Source organism: Pseudorca crassidens, chromosome 17 (assembly GCF_039906515.1).
Source record: "Pseudorca crassidens isolate mPseCra1 chromosome 17, mPseCra1.hap1, whole genome shotgun sequence".
Classification (NCBI taxonomy): domain Eukaryota; kingdom Metazoa; phylum Chordata; class Mammalia; order Artiodactyla; family Delphinidae; genus Pseudorca; species Pseudorca crassidens.
In genome coordinates this window covers 52185530-52202473 of record NC_090312.1, presented here as the reverse complement: position 1 = coordinate 52202473, position 16944 = coordinate 52185530, and the positions used below count along the sequence as shown (strand labels likewise).

The 16944-nt window shown below is 35.7% G+C and overlaps 2 long non-coding RNA genes and 1 pseudogene across 2 annotated transcripts in view; 1 reads left to right on the top strand and 2 right to left on the bottom strand.

Moving 5' to 3' along the window:
• LOC137210248 (UDP-N-acetylglucosamine--peptide N-acetylglucosaminyltransferase 110 kDa subunit-like) overlaps window positions 1-16944 on the bottom strand; it is a 100017-nt pseudogene that overhangs the window by 60110 nt on the left and 22963 nt on the right.
• Window positions 1-16944, top strand: part of LOC137210268 (uncharacterized) — a 291880-nt gene that overhangs the window by 274210 nt on the left and 726 nt on the right. The window lies entirely within an intron of this gene.
• LOC137210264 (uncharacterized) lies at window positions 72-6665 on the bottom strand. The gene is made up of 2 exons (XR_010936434.1): window positions 2092-6665; window positions 72-437 (listed from the first exon to the last, which is right to left on the bottom strand). It is a non-coding gene; the product is annotated as an uncharacterized lncRNA (long non-coding RNA).

The window sequence follows — 16944 nt, the reverse complement described above, 5'->3', positions numbered from 1 at the left end:
CCCAGGTCTTTCCTGAAGGAGCACATAAAGGAAGACTGATCTCTGAATAGTAAGTGACACAAGATAATGGCTGAATGGGTGGTTTCTTTTATTGCGCACTTGCAGGATAGAAAGCAGAGAGAAAAATAGCTCCAAAGAGTTGGACAGTTATATTATCATTGATTTTTGAGTGACCACCAATTAAAGGGCATGCTTAGCAGCTAGAAATGAGGACCTCATTAGATGACTACAAGAGCCAGATACTTTCAAAACGTTCCCCTAAACTCTCAGTTCCATTTTCATTTCATGAAGAGACAGCTTGGGAAGTCGGAGGTCACGCTCTTGTATGTCCACAACAGGGATGATTTAAGGCACCGGTAAGCTCCTGCTGAGCTGCCACCTAAGGTCATACGACTGTGAATCATGGCGGGATATAATGACTTGGGCAACATTCTTTCCTGCAAATACGTACAAGATGGATGGTGAATAGTATTGAAGTATAACACATGGTGCTGATCATGAATTTAAATTCCCTCAGAAATGGAGGAGAAACAATTAGCAAAGGGCATTCTTGACTTCGTTGAGCAGCAATGCCTCTCTGACTCCTGAGACACTCATTTTCAGCAGTCAGGCCACAAGATGTGTCTTCAATTTCTGCAAAATCTAGTTCTAGCTAGATTTTGGGAACTAATGGGAACATGATCTTAATGGATGCCTCATGTTTCTCATGCAGTGTGGCTGTGGAATTTTATGGGATAGAGTCAACAAAAAAGACAGGTCCTTTTCAACAGCATTCTTTATATCTGTTCAATCTTGTCACTACCATCGTGTCCTACTAAAAGGACGTTTCAGGGACTGTGTGAAGCCTGGTACAGTGCGTTTTTATAGTCAAAGTGGGTCAGCGGATGGAGAATCACATGAGAGAAAACAAGAGGATGAGGTGCTATTCCTGGCTCCGGCTTCACCTCAGAGAATGACCTTGGCAGAAGCTCTTAACCTCACTTTGAATCTTTGAACCTCAGTTTTCTCATCTGTGAAATGAGGAAAGAACATCTGCCCCTTTGCTCCCTCTCAGGATTCTTGGAGGATTAAACAGATCAGGGCTATAACCTGAAGTACGGTGAACTCATGAGGAAAAAAATTAGACATCACTTAACTATATAATATTCTTTTTAATCATTACTAATTTCCAAAGGTGAAGAAAACCTTGTTAAAAAAATATGTAAGCTGATTGTTTTTCTGGAAACAAAATAAAGGCTCAACTAGCAACCCTGCATTAAAAAAGAGAACCTGAAATGCACATTCCAAATCTACTTAGAGACAGAAAGACCCCTAAATTCCTTCCAGTTTCCTAAGATTTTTCCACTATAATTTTTTTTCGTTATTGTCTTCTTCATAAAATGTTAGTTATATTTTGGGGTTTTGCTATTATTATATTTTGCTATTATTATATTTTGCTATTATTATAATATTTATAATATTATATTATATTTTGGGGTTTAGCATATATAAGGAAATCGTCTTTCCAATTCACTAATAAAAAAGGGAGTACAGGAGAGAAGAAGGAAGAGAGGGAAGGAGGAAGGAATAAATAGAGAACAAACCCACGTGGCTAGAAGAAACTGACCTGAGAAGACAAAACAATTCATAATTTAAAATACTATATAATACAAATGAAGTTAAAGATGTGTTTGCCCAGAAGAGGACTGACTTGAAGTAAACTGATATGATTTGCTGGATAACACCCTGTATTTCCCTGCTTTAGTGAAACAGTCAGTCATAGAAGAGCTCTATCTACAGGGAAATTATGAAAGAAATAATCTTCATTTCTCCATGATTCTTTAAAACCAAATTGGACTTTATTCCTTCTTATTTCTCTCTCAAACTCCACTCTTCGACATAGAAAATAGCATTCTGGAATGACTTAGAATTAGAGATCAGTCAATATTTCATGATTTTAAGGTTCTTCATTAGGAACAATGTGAATTTGGGCCCAATAATCCTAATCCTAGCTTTTTCTTTAGTTCTATAGTTCTATTAGGCCATGTTGTTAGAGCACTGTTTACACTTATTGCCAATAGACTCTGGATTGGAGGTCAAACTGTTACTTACCTTCTTCAGCATACCCTTCAATGATTAAATGCCCCCAGGGACTTTTAAGAATCATTTTCATCTTGTAAATATTTTTAAATTGACATCTTAACTTTATAGTTGCTTCCCCTGTGAGGGAAAGAGACTAGGGTGATGGAGGGTTTTTGCTTCTTACTTTGTATTTTTTCAAGTACTTATTACTTTTTAAATTAAAATCAAGGAACCAGCACAAGAATGCTAGTAAGGTATAAGTGAGATGTAATGCTTGGTGTGCATAAGGGTTCAACAGTCCACTGTGAGAGTGCAGCCTTTTGAACAACCTCAGTGATAAGTGGGAACCACTTGTCCAAGACTATTTTATTTAAGATGCAATACTCATTTCTATCCCCTTCAATACATTTTAAGTACCCCAAGCTAGAATAATGGGGCTAGAGGTGCAAGAAGAATATTATACCAAACAGGGGCAATATAAAAAAAATCACAATCAAATTTTCCTTATTAAAAATATAAGTGAAAAACCTAAATACACTATTATTCCACAGAATTTTAAGGTATATTAAAAACATTGTGATAGGATGTTTCAAAAATTATGGTACAATCCCCTTCTGACACTCTCATTCCTAAGTCACCACTTCAGCAGGACTGGGCTTTGGCATACTCAACCCACATGATGAGACAATAGCAAAAGAGCTTGATGGCTCAGTTGTCGAGCACTAGCCCACTAGGTTCTGAAGACAAGGGGACCAGGTGCTCCCACTGTCCAAGCCAACCACCAAACCTGTGAGTGAGGCTGTCTCAGACCAGCTCTCACTCAGCTGATCCATCAGTTGACTAAAACTGCATGAAGGAGCCCAGATAAAACCAAAAGTAAAACACTACCCAGATGAATCCAGTCCCAAATGGCCAAGTAATTGCTATTTTAAGCCACTAAGTTTTTTTTGTTGTTGTTTTGTTTTTTATATCTTTATTGGAGTATAATTTCTTTACAATGGTGTGTTAGTTTCTGCTTTATAACAAAGTGAATCAGTTATACATATACATATGTTCCCATATCTCTTCCCTCTTGTGTCTCCCTCCCTCCCACCCTCCCTATCCCACCCCTCTAGGTGGTCACAAAGCACCAAGCTGATCTCCCTAAGCCACTCAGTTTTGAGGTGGTTTGTAATACAGCAAAAGCTAATCTATACTATAATACGATTTGGTCAAGTGGGTTTATCCTTGAGAATGCAAGGTTGGTTCAGTATCAGCCAATCAATTCATGTGATTCACTGTATTAGTTAAATAAAAGGAGAAAATCATATCATCATTCTTTTAAGATAGAGGACATAAAAAGCATCCCATGAGGTTCAAAATCTATTGGGTGGGGTAACTTTTATAAAACTAGATCCAAATAATAACTATCTTTCCTTGATAAAGGCTATATACCAATAATACATGGCACATGTATACACCAACAAAAATTATTATACTACTAAGTTTTTAAAAAAATTAGCATTTCCTTTAAGGAGAGAATTGAGATAAAGATTTCTAACATTACTGGTCTATTGGAACTGACCTTTTTGGAGCTGTGTATTGAGAGAAATAGAAAGAGAAGGTTTAGAAGAATATAGATAAAAATGTCATATTTATAGATTGTCTTGATTATGTATTTAATTTGAAACACAGGAAAATCAATAAGCTATTAAATCTAAGAGAAGAGCTCAACATAGGGGCTGGAAAAAATTAATACACCAAAATCAATTGTGTTCCTCCATAGCATCAATATCTAGATACAATACAAGATGAATTTACCATAGTAACAAAACCTAGAGAGTATGGGGTTTCACCTAATAAATTATGCAGAAAATCTTCATAATGAAAACTTTATTAGAGGACACATGAGTAAAAGAAATTTATATCACAGGTATGGATGAGATGACTTACTATAATAATATAAATGTCCTTATATTAATCTATAAAATTAAATGCAACTGTAATAAAAGGCCAAGCTCTTTTTTTTTTTTGAGGGACAGCATAAAAAAGTGATTCTAAAATGTCTCTGGTGGACTTCCCTGGTGGCGCAGTGGTTGAGAATCCGCCTGCCAATGGAGGGAACATGGGTTCAATCCCTGGTCCAGGAAGATCCCACATGCCACGGAGCAACTGAGATGGTGCACCACAACTGCTCAGCCTGCACTCTAGAGCCCACGAGCCACAACTACTGAAGCCCACGAGACTAGAGCCTGTGCTCCGCAACAAAGGAAGCCACTGCAATGAGAAGCCTGTGCACCACAACAAAGAGTAGCCTCCTGCCGCACCGCTCGCTGCAACTAGACAAAGCTCACACGTAGCAATGAAGACCCAATACAGCCAAAAAGAAAAAAAGAAAAAAAAGAGAGCAGATTGCTCTATCTCCTATAAAAACATTAAAATAAAATAAAATAAAATAAAATGTATCTGGAAGAATAAAGTTCTCCATACAGCTAAGGTAGATTTGAAAAATAAACTCAAAATGGAGAATGTGCCCTATACATTAAGATATATTGGGAAGTCATGATAGATAAGAACTGTGTGATGCCCTTGGAAGAAACGGCAAACAAGAAAACAAATCAAACAGGTGGCCTAGAAATACAGCTATATACAGATAGGAAGTTGGCACATGAAAGAGATGGAATCATAGTCCAATGGAGGAAGTTGAATTACAGCTTTTGGGGAAACAGTCTCATTTTCAAAAGAGATATGAGACTGGATCTTAACCTAGTGATATCACTTATGTTGTACCCAGTCCTATATAGCTCACCTAATCTTCATAAAAAAAATCCACAAGGCATAAACTATTATCCTCATGTTACAGGTAGAAAAACTGAAGTATGAGAGATAAAATGACTAGCTTAAGAAGTACATGGTGGAGCTGGAACTTAAACCCCACAGAAATCATTCTATTAACCATTATGTTATATAATTCCACCTAATGTACAAAACTAAAATACAATAGTTTTAAGATCTAAATGTGAAAAATAAAATCTAGAGAGAATAAAAGAAATTGCAAGGTAATATATTTGTGATTTCAGGGTAAGAGATGAAATAGATCTTTGAAAAATAAAGAAGCATACATTGTGTGAAGCAAAAGTGATGAATTTAACTATATTAAAATTATAAATTTAGTAATATAAAAAATCTGATTTAAAATATGGGCAGAAGAGCTGAATAGACATTTTTCCAAAGAAAACATACAGATGGCCAACAGGCACATGAAAAGATGCTCAACATCACTAGCCATCAGGGAAATGCAAATCAAAACAACAATGAGAGATCACCTCACACATGTCAGAATGGCTATCATAAAAAAGAACAAAACTAACAAGCCTTGGCGAGGATGTGGAGAAAAGGGAACCCTGGTACTCTGTTGGTGGGAATGTTAACTGATGTAGCCACTAGAGGGGTGGGATAGGGAGGGTGGGAGGCAGACACAAGAGGAAGAAGATATGGGGACATATGTATATGTATAGCTGACTCACTTTGTTATAAAGCAGAAACTAACACACCATTGTAAAGCAACTATACTCCAATAAAGATGTTAATAAAAACAAAAACAAAACAGAGCAACCAGATAATCCAGTAATTCCACTCCTGGGTATATATCTGAAGAAAACAGAAACACTGATTTGAAAAGATGCATGCACCCACATCCAGTGTTTATAACAGCATTGTTTACAATAGCCAAGATATGGAAGCAACCTAAGTGTCCATCAACAGATGAATGAATAAAGAATACGTGCCATATGTACACAATGGAACACTGCTCAGCCATAAAAAATGTTAAATTTTGCCATTTGCAACAACATAGATGGACCTGGAGGGTATTATGCTTAGTGAAATAAGTCAGACAAAGACAAATACTGTAATGATATCACTTACAAGTAGAATCTAAAAGATAAGACAAATGAATGAATACAACAAAACAGAAACAGATTCACAGATATAGAAAACAATCTAGTGGTTACCAGTGGGGAGAGGGAAGCGAGAGGGGCAAGATACAGACTGGTAATTAGGAAGTGCATATAACTATGTATAAAATAAACGAGATACAAGGATATATTGTAGGGCATGGGGAATATAGCCAATATTTTATAGTAACTTTCAATGGAGCATAATCTATAAAAATATTGAATCACCATGTTGTACACATGAAATTAACATAATACTGTAAGTCAATTATACTTTAATAAAAAATTAGAATTTTATGTACAATAAAGGATACCAAAGTCAGACTGAAAAACAGTTGATGGGTAGAAGACATGTACATTATCTAAAACCCAACAAAGGACTCAACATCTGAATACAAAAACTTCTACATCTCTAAAGACACACAATACTCAATAGAAAAATGAGCAAAGGTCATGATAGGCAATTCATAGAATGGAAAACATGAATAGCAAGAAAGTATATGAAGACCTAACTTTTCTAGAATCAGAGCAATGCAGAATTAAAACACCTTACTTCATATGAATCCACAGATGCCAAATTTCCAGAAGTTCAAATGCAAATTATGCTGTGGAGCAACTACGCCTGCGCACCACAACTACTGAGCCTGCGCTCTAGAGCCTGGGAGCCACAGCTACTGAGCCCGCGCGCGCCTAGAGCCTGTGCTCCGCAACAAGAGAAGCCACTGCAATGAGAAGCCTGCGCACCGCAACGAAGAGTAGACCCCGCTCGCTGCAACTAGAGAGAGCCTGAGTGTAGCAACGAAGACCCAATGCAGCCAAAAATACATAAATTGATTAATTTTAAAAAATGCAGATTAACAGCATGTGGTGACAAAGGATATGGCAAGAGAGAAATTCCAAGTATTGCTGGTGAGAGGAAAATGGTACAGCTATTCTGGGGAGGAATCTGTGAAATAAGGCATATATATGACTTCTACCTCAGCCATTCCACGGCTGCACTGTTACTCTGCACTGTTACTCAAGGGGACATGTGGAAAGAGTGTATTAATGCTTTATGGTGGACATAAAGTGTTGAAAATAGCCTAAGTATGTATCACCAGGGTAATGGATAAGCAAAACATGGTATTAACATAGTGGAATATTAGACAGTGGCCAGAAGCAATAATTTCTATGGAGCAACATTAATTTTAAAACAATAATTTTGTGTAGAAAAAAATTATTTATTTATTTATATATTTACTATAAATATTTATATAAATATATATAGTTTATATAAACTATATATATAGTTTATATATATAATATATATACAATATATATTATTATATATTATATATTATATATATTATATATATTATATATACTACATATTACATAATATATAAACTATATTTATGTTTATATATAAATATATATTTATATATATTTATTTATATTTATATATATTATATATTATAATATATAATATATAATATATATTATAAAATATACATTATATATAATATATATAATATAAATATTATATATAATATATTATATTATATATATTTATTTATATATATATTTATTATAAATGTTTATTTTTCTACACAAAACAATAATTTTGTGTAGAAAAAATAAAAGAATAGGATGTGATTTTTAGTCGATACTACTTTTGCAAAAATTAGAAAATACAAAACAATTCCGTATTTCAAATATATACATATGTTTAAAATAACTATGAAAGGTGAGTTGGGAAATTACATATTAAATGGCCCAAATGGTGCTATATAGGGGAAAATAAAGGAAATAAATCTGGCAGAGGGATGTCGGGGCCAAAACCAATCTTAAAAGTATTAGAAAATAGAGTGACCATACACACTGATGATAGAGTAACATGAACTGAGGCATATGGTCCCTTTTGAGTAAATGCCTTAAATACAAACTAAAAAAATAATGTCATAAGTTTAACAAGCACTATAAAAATATTTAGCAGTATTGCAGTAGATAGTAGAAATATATAACCTTTCAACTTAAATAAAAACAAGACTGATGAAATATCATCTTTGTTCCCATGTCATCCATGCTAAGGAAGAAATAATAAATCAGCTTTTAAGATAGAATTTTTTACAATGAGAGATAAAAAACAAACAAAAAGAAACCCTAACTGTTTATCCCATGAAGGGAGAAAAAAACAATTTGAAAAGTCAGAGTAGAACTCTCTGAGGACAATATTTAACATCAATTTTTGTAAAACAGAATTTGAAGAAGCTGGTTTTGAATTGTTTATAGAGTTTCTAATTAGCATGCTGAGGAAATACAGGGTCCATCTTAATCCAGAAGCAAATAAAAAGTTCTGACTTAAAATTCTAGGCTCTAGAGTAGGTGCGTGCTGGTGTGCTGGTGTGTATGTGTGTGTGTGTGCACATTTGCTGTGTGTTTTCAATAAACTCAAGAGTACATAAGGGTGTATGTTATTACATTGTAACAATTCTTGAGCAAGTCTAAATGAAGGTCAGTAGCAAACAAGTAGATGCCGCTTGGGTGGCCCCCCAAACTCTCAGGTAATGCGCAGATCTGGCTTGGCAATCATGTTCTGCTTTTAGACATAATGCATTTTTATGTTCTTGTTAGTATTGAAAGACTAACTTGAATAATCTGCAACTGATGAAATGGACAACAGAGCAGTAACCTAGAGTTTACGAGTATTTGGGGCAGTAAAACTTTAGTTCTAGATTTAACTTGGATTTTAGTCCTAATTTAACTTGGATTTTCTACAATGCATTTTTTTCCTATAAACTGGAGGTATATACCACCATAATCCTAAAAAACCTGTGACTTTGGGCTTCAGGGGTCTAAGCCTTCTCTCTAAGTGACTGAAAGGTACAACTGGATATTAGACCTGTCTAAAAATTGTCCTTTTCTGTCCTCACATACAAGGGTTCAGCTTGATTTTTGGATACCTGTCAGTAAAAAAAAAAAAAAAAAACTGTGCAAAGAGCTAATGCCTTTTGCTACAAGACAAAACAATTTCTCCTGGACATGCAGGAATAGGAGGCAATGCCATGTGTTGGAAGCATGCACATATTTTATGATAGATATTAATCTGGAGGTTAACAGCTAGGTGCTCTGGTTGAAGTAGTTTATTTCAAACACACATATAATGTTAATCCACTTTGTAACAAAGCCTTCAACATTTCATATGCAAATTCATTTTTCTTTCTAGTTTAAGCCCAAGGAAATCCCTATAAATCTTGTCTCCAAAGAGAAAATATAAAGAATTCATAAGATTAAAGAGTTCTTATCAATTGTATAAAAATCTAGAAATGTACTAACTAGACAAAAATGTAGACATCTAAGAGAACGTCCAACAAATAGAAAAGTAGAGGACTGCACTGAGATTGTAAGCCTGAGAAAAATACATTATTTCTAAATGAAAAAGTAAACGGAGATAGTATAAATTAAAGCCAGAAGAAAAATTTAAAACCTACAAAAATAGGAGTCAATACAAAGTTAAAAACCCATGAATTTTACTATATACCCAAAGGCTTCACAAAAGATCTCATGAATATCACAAATTAAAATAAAACAAACAAAAGCCAGAAATATTGTTTTCCCCAAATTGTACTACTACCTGCTTATTGCTTCAGTGGTAAGAAGAAAAATTATCTTCAAATAGTTAAATTGTATACCTACTTATATTTTAACTCTTAGGTGGATCTTGTTATATAATATATATGATCTCTAAAGAAAACTTGTTGATTGTTTATTTTGGCATCTCTTAGGAAATTCCTATTTAATTAGATAAATCTCCTTAGATAACTCTTAAATAAAAATAGATGCAAATACAGTATGTTTCATATCATTCATTTTAGACCTCTAAGAGTTGGAAAAGCTCAACCTGGAGAAGAAACTAGTTTTATTGAGGGAAGAAACTACTTTCCAGTTTAGAAGAGGAGGGATTATCCCATTTCTGTAGAGGAAGCAATCAGGAAGATACAAAAAGAATGATCCTTGCCTAGTGCTAAGGCCAGCACTACTGTGAATATTGTACCAGATCTTGTAAAAACAGCCACTGTGCTGGCACTCACAGGCCTGGGTCATGGTGTGTTCAACAATAAAACTTTGTTCCAAAGGATGGAACTCCTTCGGGCCAAAAAGCTTTCACCTGTATTCCATTAACCTCACTGTTTTGTTATGGGAAATGTGTTTATTTTTTGAAATGACATTGAAATATATCCTTAAAAGAACACTTTAGGTCTCAACAAGATTCTCTTCTCTTTCAGCCAACACATTACCTTTTAGAAATCAACCGTCTACGTCTTTCTTTAAATCATCACATTTCAAAGCTGTAGCAGCTAATAAATGTTAATATAATTTTTCCAAAACTGCAATCTCCCTAAATTTCTATGCTGTCTTCTTTATCCTGTCTTTTCAAGGTAAAGGTATCTTTCCAGTTTTCTTAGCATTATCATGATTACGGATTTTGTTCATTGCTAAAGTTCGTTATTTATGGACATAAGTTAATGTAAATGCAAAAATATCTCGTATTATTCACAAGCTGGCTGACTTAAATCACTCGCTCTTAAAACAACTTTACTGCTCTCCAATCTGTTCAAATGCACGGAAATATAAATTCAAGATGTTGTGGCTTTTCTGCAATGCTTTCTTTTCAGGCTGCAGTCTACATGACAGCGTTATATCTTATCCTTGCTGCTGTTGTTGTTCAATCTATAAAATCTCTCTTGAAGACCCCCAAAACAGCTTGTAATTTAAACTTTTACTTTTGGTGACTCACTGTTTTCAAACTGCCATCTCTGACCATATCCCCCTTCCAGGGGAATTTATGCAGACTCTTAACCCATAATTGCTTTACTCTTTACTTCTATTTCTGGGTTCTTAAATTAACTGTTACATCAGTGTTCTTTATTACTCAAATTATTTTTTCTTAGGAACTTTCCCTGGAAGTAAGTTCATGCTATTTTTGACAAGAAAACATTTGACCTCTGAAGGAATTCTTATGGAAATGTGTTTATATCCCAAATGCACCACCAAAAATCTTTGTGACCTTGCATAAACGTCCCTTACCATTTCAGGTGCTATCTTTGCTTGACTCCAAAGTGAACTGATTAAAACTATAAGCATCTAGCTGTTATGCACTTTTGTCTCAGTTTGGTCAATGAAACTCTCAAAAATACATCAGATTTTCATTATTTTTTATCATTAGCCTGTTTGTGTAAAATAAGTTACCATTTATGGAGCCAGTGTTCTCCTTTATTCCGGCATCCAATCATTGTAAATATTTCTCATGGACACATTCTTAGAAGGCCTATGAATAACCTGGCCTCTTACTGATTCTCCCTTTTGGAGTCTTACTAGCCAGACTTCCCCAATAACTTTCAGAGAGAGTTTTCCCCCTTTCCGGGTCTTCTTTTTGACTTCTATACGCCAAAGAACTTTCAAAAGTCAACACACCAATACTAATGTTACCACATACCCTCCAAAAATCTCCAAGCTGTTTATGCCTATTCATTACGTTAATACTTTATCAAAACTTGTCCAATTGAGTAGTTTTAGCACAGATATTTTACACAGTTTAGCACAGACATGCTCTGTTTAAGGCTGACAGATCCATTAGGAATTAACTTTCTGGTACATTTTCCCTCTGACATTTTCCTCACAACTGTGTTTCCTCATAACTGAGCCATCAGTTATCTCTTGCCTATAGAAAGGCAGATAAGAGAAAAGAAAGCTAAGTGAGAAAAGATATGTAAATAGACTAGCACAATATTGGACACATAATAAGTATTCAATAAATGATAGCAAGTATTCTTACCCTTATCCTCACATTAGTTTATATGTATTAAAAACTGATTACTGGACTCAACTCTTACTTCCATTGCTCATTAGATCCTCACAGAAACCTTGGAGGAAGCGAGGTTTTATCCCCATTTTACAGGTTGGGAGACTGCAGCCTAGAGGGCTTAAGTACCTTAACTGAAGTCATATAGTCAAGAAATAAGCCTATATTTGTCACAATCACTTGCCCATGCTTTGATGTGACACCACCACCCATCATTTACCCAGCTTCACAAAGGTACTACTAAATTTTTTACTCTTATTCTCCTCTCTTTGCTTCATACTGCCATTGTCACCAGCCCAGTCAAATTCACTTTTAATTTTCCAATGTTAATGAAGGAAGTAGAAGGTGGAAATTGAGGTTAAAGGAGGAAACTTTAACGTTATTCAAGGATGACTTCATCTTAACTTCCAGCCTTCGTCTACCCATTCTCTGCTCCAGTGACATGCAGAGTATTTGCTATCTCTTCCATAAGTCTTGACTTTTCTTGTCTTTATGCCACTTTTCTTTTCTCCATTTGCAATGAATCTCCCTTTCCCTTGGTTCTTCACCATTTCTTACTCCATACTCTCCATTAAAATTCAAATCTACCTTTAAAGTCCAACTCAAATACCAGTTCTGTCCTGCAGTCTCGTGGATCTGCCAGGTCAGAACTAACCACTTGCTCCTCCGTGCTCCTGCAATGGCAATGATGTTAGAAGGGCGAGTGATTTTACAGCTCGCTCAACACCTGCGGGAAATATGTCCTCTTTGCCCTTCCACATCCTTTCTCCACCCAACTCTATATGGATGGCTTGCATGGCCTATCTTAGTAAGTGTCCTTGCTCTGGCTTTCGTTTGGCTCACCAATGAAGAGTACCAATAGAAGACTGTAGGCAACGAAGGAGGGGAGTGAAGTTAGGGTAATAATTCTTGCCAAATTGCTGGGAGTTGGCTGCATCCCCCAACTAACGTATAGTGCTTCTCTGTGGGGCGTCACAGCATCTTTGGGGAGGACTCTCTCTCCAGCAAGGCTTCCTTTCTCTTTCATCTCCTATAAAGTAGCCACACTTTTACTGAACCCAGGGCACTACACTATCTCTTGATTCTCTATATTGGGCTCAATTTATCCTTATTGATGTACCCCTGATTTCCTGCTGAGACCCTGTCTGATGAACTTTGTAATATGCTCTTCTAAGCTGTTAATTTTACAAACCACATTATTACACTTATTAGAAGAATGTCTTCAGGATGTGTCAGTAAGCTCTGATTGATGATAATCGTAAACAGCTAGAATTTATGGAACATAAAGTATGCTTTGGTTACTCTCTTGAGTACACCGTGTGCATTCTTCTAATTAATTAAAATCACTATTAGCTAAGCAAGGCACACAGATGCTAAGAGGTTCCCAGAAGTAACTTGCTCATGGTCACCCCAGTCTCTCAGTAGTGTTTAGGACTCAGATCTGTCCAAAGCCTAAACCTTAAGTTCTAGGTCTAAGCAGTGGCTCTCAAACTTGAGTATGCATCAGCATCACCAAGAGAGCTTGCTGAAACAGGTAGTGGGCCCCACCCCCAGAGTGTCCGAGTCTGTAGGTCTGGAGCAGGGCCCAAGACTTTCACTTCTAAAAATTCCTACGTGCAGCTGATGTGCTGGTCTGGGTACCAGACTTTGAGAACCACTAGTCCAGGCATTTTAGGTCCAGAATTTCAGGTGTTAGAATAATTTTCTGGTGATAAATTGTCAGAAAAAAAAAAAAAAGCACTGCATTTTTCTGTTTGTAAGGAGGTAATACATTCAATCTTAAAGAGTCAATAAGGGGGCTAACTATTTAAGAAAGAAGAGTTATTCTCCAGGAAGATGGGAGGAGATGGACATTCTAAGGACAGGAATGCCATTTCAGGAAACTTGCAAAGGGAAAAGAAAAATAACATAGTAAGATTCTGCTATCCAGTGTTCACAGAACATGAGTGGGATACTCTTGACTGTAAAATGGGAAGCCAACTTTTGCTCACCATATACATACCTTATTCAGTACAAATGTTTATTAAGAATCTCCAAAAGCTAGACACTAGGCATCAGGGCTACACTGATAGAGCAGATAAAGTGCCTGGCCTCAGGGAGCTTGTGCTTCAGAGGATGTACATCAGCTAGATAGACTGAATGATGGATACTATATTGGGTTCACACTTCGTCTCAAGAAAAAAATATATCCATAGACGTGATCCAGGAGTCAAATGGCAAAAGACCTAGCCTCAAAGTGAGTGTTAATTTCATTAAATGGTAGGTAAAAATTATTTTATATGCCGAGATAGGCTCTGCTTAAAAGACACACTATTCCTCCAAACGTATTATACAAGCCAGCTTATGAACCTGTGACTTTTTCTAGGAGAAATGTTGCCTTCTTTCCCAAGAAGGGAGCAGTAAGGGTCGGGGTGGAAATAGTTTCATCATCAGAGGCACAGTCTCACTACTACTGCTCAGCTCCAATCCGCATCCTTCTGAATGGTTTCCAGACTAAGTAATTCAGCAAAGTGATAAAGAAAACATGGCCCATTAATCTTATGATGCGTGTTATAACTTCACTCTGGGTTTAGCATAGGAAAAATATTATTTGCATTGATTAGAAATATGCTTTATGGCTGCATATATTATTCACTCTGAAGATTCTAAAATTATTAGCTGGGTTGACATGATGAACTGCACAGGAGTACTTCTAGATGGCATCTCAATGTCATCTGTTACTCACATCATATAGGTCTAGGAATCAACATATATTTTACTCAATATGAGATCTTATTCCAAACATCAAAATATACCTGTTTTTATTCGATGGTTATCATCATGAAATTAGCAGCTGAACGTCATTTAGAAAATTCAAAGCAAGTAAATTACTGTATTAACTGTCCAACTATGATTATGACTTTCCTCCACTTATAGCTGAACCTAATATAATGATCTGGTCAGTCTGACTAGGAGGATTTATTCATTAATTTACTCAAATGTTCTGAGGTATATTTTGAAGGACTTAAATTATGGTCTGGTTTGTAGGATCCAACAGTAAGGCTGCAGGTTTATCTCCTACAAGCTCTGTGACCTTGCCCAAGTGACTTAGCATCTCTGAGCCTCACCTTCCTAATCTGTAAAATGGAAACAATAATAGAACCCAAGTTGTAAAGCTGAAGGAAAAAAAGTAATATGGTAATGTATTTTGGCACAAAAGAGCAGTTACGCTGATAGTCATTATTTGTGAATATTGTTGCTAAGATTATTGAAAACCTGTTGTGTGTTAGGTGCTGTTCAAGGACTAGAATTTTAAGACTGTTCTTCACCTTTATCCCAGTTTTACCTGCAAAGTTCTGCCATGCACTGGATAAACATACTGGTATTTCTAGGGAGGGGGACCACTCAGGTGACATTTTTGTTTCACCAGGTATATAAAGTATACAAAGGTTATAGTGTATCTTTTGAGTCCTTTGGACGTCTAGTTACCTTTCACTAGAATGATTCTAGTAGATCCTGATAGATACCTGAGACAAGGTCAGGTCAGTGATGTTGGTACCTTTTCTGGCTTAAGAGCATAGGGCAGAAACACAGGAAGAGAGGTCTTCCTTTTCCACTCCTGTTACTAAGAACCCTCTCGAATAATGACAATCTGAAACAGATCACTACATTGTTGCATGCTGTAGAATCAAAGCAGTGTACAAAGCAAAGAGCACTGGCCTCCATTATACTTGCATTTCACTCGAGATTCACTTTCTAGACCGTGGAGAAAGCAGATGTTCCAACACTTTCCAGGTACTGAAATATTACAAGCTGGCAATCTCCACCACTGCATGTTTGATCACACCATTCCCTGCAAATGGAATGCTGTTCCATCAAGGTCAGACTGACCAGTGCAAATACCTGATTTTATCGTACAGTCAGAACCAAATTAACTTACTGAAATTCTGCCCAGCTCAGGGTCTACCTTCTCGGTGAAACCTCCTGTGAGATCCCAAGTTACAAACAACTCTATCTTCTTCAGAAGACATTGTATACTATATAAATAGTAATTTACATATAAATATATGTATATGTGTGTGTATTTCTTTGTTACATTAAGTTACAGCTCCTGTGGTTTCTCTTCTTAACTAAACTGGACCCCCTAATCATCACAGTGGCCATGTACATCATTGTATCCTCCAAAAAATCCAGATAATAATATCATGGATTCAGTATATAGTTGTTTAATAGAAAACAATTAACTAACCACTGCAGAATACTAGTGTCTCTCAAGGTGTGTTCAGTGGATCATAAATCCTATGAGACAGTCCATGAAGGAAAAGATTTCAAATAAATTTGGGATCTGTTGTCCACTACATCTCCTTATCAGACACTCATAATTCACAAGACTCGTGAAAAGCTCTGTAGCAAAGAAACTGTTGACTTAGTTTGACCCGGTATTTCTCTTACAAGAGTATCAGTTCTGGAGGTCAAGGACATTTTCCACCTCTAATACAACATCTCTACTGCCTAGTAGAGTGCCTGGCACTTAGTAGACACCTAATAAATATTTGAATAAGTTTCAACATACATTCCCCTTTTAAGCTATAGAAGAAAAACATAGTATATAGTATATTTTGATTTACTTGGGGAGAATAATATGAATAGATAAATTTACACAAATCATTTTAAAGTATATATATTTGATAATACTTTTTTCCACAAATCTACACAACTGCACATTTAGTGGTGATAGTAAACGAACTACATTTGCTTCGGAAAACTTGCTAAGAAGGATGGCTACTAAAAACTAGAACTTGAACCCAAAACAATTGATTTAGTTCATTGGTCCCCACTCCTTAGCAGTTTTAATATAGAAGAAAATAGATGCATATATTTCTTTTCTGCCATAATATGACATCATATAAGGAATGCTATTTTATTAGCTAGAAATAAGATTTGCTTTTGTTATTTTAGTACATTTGATCACATAAGAATAATTCTAGATTTTTTCCCCTCCTGTGACTCTCATAGCATCCCCATCTAAAATAGACTTTGGAGATTTAGATCAAATGTCATATCAATTGTCCTAGACTGCTTACTATGTGCTTTCACTATAGATTTTAATGTCAATAGAGAAAGAGA